The following is a 7,204-nucleotide window of genomic DNA, read 5'->3' on the forward strand; positions in this document are numbered from 1 at the left end:
ATCCAACAGCCGAGAGATATTTTACAAGTATGAACAGGAACCAAATGCATAAAAGAAATAAGTCACCACACCCCAAGTCAGAAACCGCACTGTGCTGCCATTTCAGAGCCTCCCAGATCAGGGGATAACTCGGCACGCAGTACAACCAAGCCTGAAAATTATCCACATGCTGCTGATATTAACAAGCCTCAAGATTAAAACCTAAAAAATCATAATGGCAAAATTTTATTAACTGCAGAATAGTCAAATAGTAATCCGAAAAAACTTTAATCAATGATTTGTATCCAGGATTGAAGAGGAAGCAAAAAAAAAAAAAAAAGGTTTCTCCCGGTCAGAGAATGGAGGAAGAGATAAGAGGCCAGTTGGGGGCAGGGCAGTCTGTAGAAGGAAAAAAAAAAAAAAAAAACGCAGTCTTAAAAAAAAAAAAAAAACTATGAGTAGAGCCCCACCCAGAGCAGCATGTGTTACCTGTTTGTAATGTGTCCAGCTACTCGCAGAAAGGAATTAGGGAGCGCGGTTTTATACGGCAGACATTGCTTTTATAGCAAGGGTGGAGGCCTCACTAATTGCATATGCCAGCCATTTCATCTCCAAGAAAGGTTTTATGAAGATTAGCTCCACCTACCACTGCTCTTGTAATCCATCTTTAATAAGGATCATTTTGTGTGCTTGCAGCGGGCACAGAAAAAGACTACAAGACAATATAAATCCTAGACATGAATGAGCCCTTTCATCATTTTATAATTAAGCTTCATCGGGCAATAAGAAAGCAGGTTTTATATACATGCCTCCTTTTATACAACCAGATCACAAATTAACTGTCAAAAAAAAATTTGAGGATTAAATCATACACACACGAGGCGCTACACATAATGGAGGCTTTCAATAAATCTCCATGCAGCTCCTGCATGACAGGCTACACCTAATAAGGCCTTAAAGCTCCATGCAACCCATGCATGCATGAGAGCCTACACATAATGAAGTCTTTAAAGTGATTGTAAAGGCTCAAGGTTTTTTACCTTCAAACATTCTACGCATAAGGGTAAAGAAATGTCAATGTGCAGCTTTCCCCTGCTGTCAATCACAGCCATTGAGGCAGGGCCAAGCCTTGCTGTGTGTCTCGTGGATGCAAGCGGTTTGCTATGGGGGCACAAGGGGGAGGGGCCCAGAGTGCCGGCGGGGACCTGAGAAGAGGATTGGTCTGCTCTGTGCAAAACACCTGCACAGAGCAGGTTAGTGTTTTTTTTTTTTAATTCATTTTTTTTAAAAGCTGTTGTAAACCTAGGGGGGAGGGGAACCCTGCAAGACAAAGGCATAATGTGCTAGTATGCATCGCATACTAGCACATTATGAAATGTTCCCTTAGAATGAAGCCCTCTTAGCGGCAGTGCCCGGTCACCACTGAGAGCGCCAACATCTTCTGGGATCGCAGAAGCCCTCTTAGCGGCAGTGCCCGGTCACCACTGAGCGCCAACATCTTCTGGGATCGCAGAAGCCCTCTTAGCGGCAGTGCCCGGTCACCACTGAGAGCGCCAACATCTTCTGGGATCGCAGGCTTCAGAGCTGCGAGTGGCCGGAGCCACGCTGACGTCAATCCCACGAATGCGCAAGGGGGCGATTGGTTCCAGCAAAAAGCTCTGAAATTCCAGCACGGTAAGCCGGACCTTTAGAGCGCATGTGCCTACCGACGTCAGCGGCTGCGTACAGGGTGAATATCTCCTAAACCGTGTAGGCTTACCCGTATAAAAGAAAATAAAAGAAAAGGGGAAGAAGGAGCACCATGCATGAGAGGCTACACCACCTAAGGCCTTTAAGTGAGTCAAGTTTTTTTTAACTTGTACCTACAAGGCTTACCTGAAGCTGCAGTGAATATCCCCTAAACTTGCACCGATTAGGAGATATTCACACTGCATGCAGCCGGTGAGGTCAGTGGCGCATGCACTCTGAAGGGACGGTATACCATCCCTTCAGAGCTCTGTGCTCTAGACGTGACGCACACGCATGTGTGACATCATTGCACGCGAACCTGGAAGGAGGGTGAATATGGAAGCCCCGTCAGTGAGAACAGTGCACCACTGGAGGCTAAGGTAAGCATTTCATAATGTGCTAGAATGCAATGCATACTAGCACATTATGCCATTGTCTTGCAGGGTTTTGTTTTTTAAAGCCTGCCATTTACTACTGCTTTAATAAGGTACCAATCAACCTGTGCATGCAAGCCTACAAAAACAAAAAAGCCTTAAAGTCGTTGTTAACCCACTTATAGTTACTACAATCCCCTCTGTTATAATAAATGCTGTGCCCCCACTGTATGCATTTTGTAAAAAAAAACACTGCCAAGAAAAAAATTATTTTATAGTGCTGATCGGTGGTCATGTGACCAGCCGTATCTCTCCTCTGCAGATCTGACAGCAAAGCAGGTGGAGCGGAGAAAGCCCCGCTGACGTCAGCCAGGAGGAGGAGAGAGACAACCGGTCACGTGACCGCCGAGCAATAAAGTATGGTATTTATTGGCAATTTATTTATTTTTAAGAAAACACGTACAGTGGGGCAGAGCATTAAACAAGAGATTATGGTAACACAAGAAGTTATACCAGCAGAAGGGGAGGGGGCACTGGTATGAGCTGACAGGCAGGGAGGGGTAGGAGGACAGAGGAGAGCAGGGATGCAGATGACAGAGGCACATAATCTGACCACGTGTCTGGGTTTAGCAGCCATGATATCTTCTGGTCAAATGACAGCACACTCTCCCCCCCCCCCAAGGTTAACACTTGAAATAAAGCACCATGCAACCAAGGGACGGGAGGCTACACATAATAAAGGCCTTAAAATGGTTGTAAACTCTTACAAATACCCGGTGAAGGGACTATCCTCAGGTGATACACAGGGATCAAACCAATCCTCCTACACAAGTTGTATCTGCATTTGAAGTCTTTTCTTCTCTACATCCAAAGTGCTGAATTATAAAGCTCATCCGAGAGTTCCGAAAAAAAAAAAAAGAAGGGGGCAGAGAGTTGACGTTACTGAGCTCTGCATAGTGTGAGGGGAGCCGATTGGAATAAAACAGAAACACCCTCTATCACACAGCAGTCAATCTGCTGGAGATCCCTCCCCTGTCACCATTTTTCTTTAGGTGTCAAGAAAACTTGTCAGAAGCCACTCATGCTGATAGAGGAACAAAGCAGCAGACAGAAATTACACTTAGAGCTTTTAATTGAGACAAGTACACACTATAGGGTTATGCTTTGTTCATTGATTATGTCTGGAGGTTTAAATAAAGCACTGTGCAACCCATGCATGAAAGGCTACACCTATGCATGAGTATGCTTATTACACCAAATAAGGTTTTGCATAAAAAAGGTATCAAGCAACCTATGCCTGAGAGGCTACACCTAACAAGGCCTTAGATCGGGCACTGTATGATACAAGCCAGAATATGCTACAATGCAATATTGTAAGAAAAAAAGGAGGGGAAAAAAAAAAAAAAAAAAAAAAAAAAAAAGTTTAATTTCCTACGGAAATTTCAACTCAAACAAACGCACTATACCCATCTGGAAATACTCAAATGAACATTTACATCCTCTCAAAGGAAGCCGAGACATCCACTGAAGACCCTTCTTCCGGGAAACCTAAGAAATCACCCCACCCACTCCGCAATAGACAGCGGCTTCTACAACTCATTCCATGAAATAACTGGGTAATCTCAGATCTAGAAGTCACACCTATGGGCTTCTCTCAAAGCTTTACATGAATAAGAAACCTGGATGAACACCTCCCTTTCCCCAAGCAAAAGGAATGGGGGGGGGGGGTGCAGGGAGCTATGTACAGGTCAGGAAAAGACTATTCTCTGGTCACAGAGTCCATGGTCCACCTTCACAATAGCCATTGTTTGACTGCTACAAATTCTTCATTAGGAGGACAAACCAGATCCTTATTCAAAAGAATCCTTATTCAAAGGATAGTGTTAAACACCTTCCAAGAAAGAACACTTACTGCAGCTATATTCCTTTTCTACCACTCCTTACTTGCACAGGAAGGGCTATGCTCTCTGCCAGTGTATCGGGTTATTGCTCTATATATGCAATTTTTACTTTAAATGTTTTATGCATTGAATCACGTGTCTCGTTTTATATTGATCGCTTTATGCTGCACCAGAGAGGATGGTGCCATAAAAATCATTAGCAAAGAACCTGTATGCTATTAACACCACAAGCATTAAGCATAGTACCACTGCATTTCTAGAGAGGTCACATTGACCTTAATCCTTGTTGTAAAACCTGGCCTGGTGCAAGAACGGTGTGTAATTAGATGGATGAAGCCTACCCAGCCGGAAAAAAAAGAAGAAAATTGCAATGCAATCCTGGTATGTTGCAGCTGGAAAGAACGTAGGAGTGAATTGTAGGACTGCCTCCGTTCAACACAATTCCTTTGTGTTCAGCCTTCCCAGGAACATGGCCACTGTCACCTTGTCTATTTCGCCACTGACCCAGCAATGAGAAGATGATTGCACAGGAGACACCTCCCTGGGGACATGGAGGAGGAAGAGGGGGTGGCCTCACCTGTGCTGCAATGTCTGCAGAAAAAAAAAAAAAAAACCTGCATCGATGCAACATGGAGGGAGGAGGAGGGGAGTGGAGGACGCTGCATGTAACAGCCCTGCACAGTGTAGATCTAGACACGGCTGGACCATGCGGAATATGGTGCACGTGCTGGAGATGAATGCAGGCACATTTCTAATGCAATACCCACACATGTGATAATGGCCCGAAATAACAGGAAAGGCTATGGAGTAGATAGAAGAGAGCGATGAGATCAGCCGAGCCTCCTTATATGGGGTGCTAGGAAGGAGGAGAAGCTGGGAGGGAGGGTCCTTTTCCTCTACATAGAAAGGTTCTTCTGTATGTGCACTACAAGCTTCTATACCACAGAAGCCATTGTTACCCATCTCTACCCTCCCGAGACCTCATAAGCCTACCAGAGCCAGGTACACGGCTCCAGATATGGGAAACAAAAAGCCATTGGTTCCTCTCCACTACAGCTAAGGTTAGGTCATGGTGAGACGGTACAAAGGAGGCGAAAAGCTGACCTCTAAAGTACTGGGAGATACTGGGTGAGGGACAAATCCATCTTGCGTCGGAGGGATAGAAGTGGCCATAAGAGAACCACCTGCATAGGGGAATAATAGAGCTCTGCGCTCCTTTCTACTATTGCCAAGGTGAGGTCGTGGTGAGACTACGGTACAAAGGACCCCAAAAAACGCCGACCGCTACCGTACCGCGAGACCCAGCCTGGACTGAGAATGTGAGGGACAAGTCCATCTTACTTCATATGGTTGGGAGGTGGCCATATGAGATCCACCTGCATAGGGGAATGATAGAGCTCTGTGCTCCCTTCGCCAAGGTGAGGTCGTGGTGAGACTACGGTACAAAGGACCCCAAAAAAAGCAGACCGCTACCGTACCGCGAGACCCAGCCTGGACTGAGAATGTGAGGGACAAGTCCATCTTACTTCGGATGGTTGGGAGGTGGCCATATGAGATCCACCTGCATTGGGGAATAAAAGAGCCGTGTGCCAATGTAAGGCTGTGGGTGAGATGGTACAAAGGACCTGAAAAGCCGACCTCTGATGTCTTTTTATAGAAGGTGGCAAGGAACACATCCATCTTCCTCTGGATCCATGACGCTTACCATACAAGAACCTGCCTGTGCGCCAAGAGATCAGTGAAGGTTCTCATTCATCCGGGTCATGCTGTATCTGGCAGTCGTAGGGCAGATCAATGCCATTTACTACCACTAGCCGACGCCAAAATTGCCCCAATCCGGTACCAGCAATGGACCGTGGGTAGGATCGGGACTGCTCAGAGAATTTCCATGGTGCTGGGCTCCTCCTGGGAGGGCAGTGACAGCAGTGCATGGTCATGCTGGGACAGGTCATCTCATCCTATGGGAAGCCATGCTAGGCTTTGTAGTTCCTCTCATGGGGAAGGGGGGCCGAGACTGGTAGGACCCCCCCCCCCCCATGACACTGCAAGCTAGCCCTTACATCATTCAACCTGCACAACCAATTCTGGATGGTTGCCATTAGCAACAGCTCGACCAATCCTGGATGGTGGCCATTAGCAACAGCTCGACCCTGCCCTCATTTTCATGGCTGGCTCAATGTGTGGAGACAACCACGGATACAAGATGAATGGTTGTCAGGGGCAACGCCCGCCATTGTAATGATTGAAGCTCAGTCATTAGACAGGAGAGAAAGGGACAGCGAGAGGCCCCCTCCCTATGAACAATGCTTCCTCTCCGCCATTGCCCTTCCCTTCCGTTTCCCCCTTCTCCTCGGCGCCCAGTGCCTTGCACCTTACCTGTGGTGGAGAGCTGCTGGCGGTCGGGGTCCCCGGGCTGGGCGGAATGCGCGTCTCTCTGGCTGCTGCCGCTGGGAGGAGAGTCCGGTCCTCTTCCGAGCGCTCAAAGCTCTAACCGAATCCACGGGGTTTCCTCCAATCGTTGAGCAGGGGCCGGAGAGTGACGTCAAGCGCTGCTATGGCAACCGCTGACTGGGTGGCAGAATAACCGCCTGCCTGGGGTCTCGCGCTCACTCCCTGAGGCGGGCGGGGGCGCGCGGCGCTGGTTGGGGTGGGGCGCTCGCGCCCGCGGGCTTTTTTTTTTTTGCCTTGCAGAGTCACACTTAGCTGGGCCCGGCTGCTTGTGGAATGATTGCAGGAAGGCAGTGAGACGTGTCCTGACTGTGACAGAGGCATGGAGAGGACACAGGAGGGATGAGGAGGACTGAGAGGCCGCCATGGCCTGTGCACTTCACCTCACTGCAATGTTCAATACAAAAATACACCAATAAAATGGAAGCACGACTCCAGTGTGGGCCCATAGTGACAAAACACCTATTCTGCTGAATGGCACTACCTGTGAAAAACAAACTGTGCTGCTATGAACTGTACTTCCTTAGTCTCTGACCGTCTCTTGTATCATGTCCGCAGTCTCTGACCGTCTCTTTTATCATGTCCGCAGTCTCCAACCATCTCTTGTATCATGTCCGCAGTCTCCAACCATCTCTTGTATCATGTCCGCAGTCTCCAACCATCTCTTGTATCATGTCCGCAGTCTCCAACCATCTCTTGTATCATGTCCGCAGTCTCTGACCGTCTCTTGTATCATGTCCGCAGTCTCTGACCATCTCTTGTATCATGTCCGCA

At 47.6% G+C, this 7,204-nt stretch overlaps 1 protein-coding gene across 1 annotated transcript in view; it reads right to left on the bottom strand.

Annotated features, from left to right (window-relative positions):
* Positions 1 to 6,498, bottom strand: part of YWHAZ (tyrosine 3-monooxygenase/tryptophan 5-monooxygenase activation protein zeta) — a 49,911-nt gene extending 43,413 nt beyond the window's left edge. Inside the window, exon 1 of the mRNA XM_040354793.1 lies at positions 6,359 to 6,498. The gene's annotated coding sequence lies outside the window, so the exon portion shown is untranslated. The remainder of the gene's footprint in view (positions 1 to 6,358) is intronic.
* Between the last annotated feature and the right edge of the window lie 706 nt (positions 6,499 to 7,204).

The sequence above is a fragment of the Rana temporaria genome, chromosome 5 (assembly GCF_905171775.1).
Source record: "Rana temporaria chromosome 5, aRanTem1.1, whole genome shotgun sequence".
In the NCBI taxonomy this organism is placed as follows: domain Eukaryota; kingdom Metazoa; phylum Chordata; class Amphibia; order Anura; family Ranidae; genus Rana; species Rana temporaria.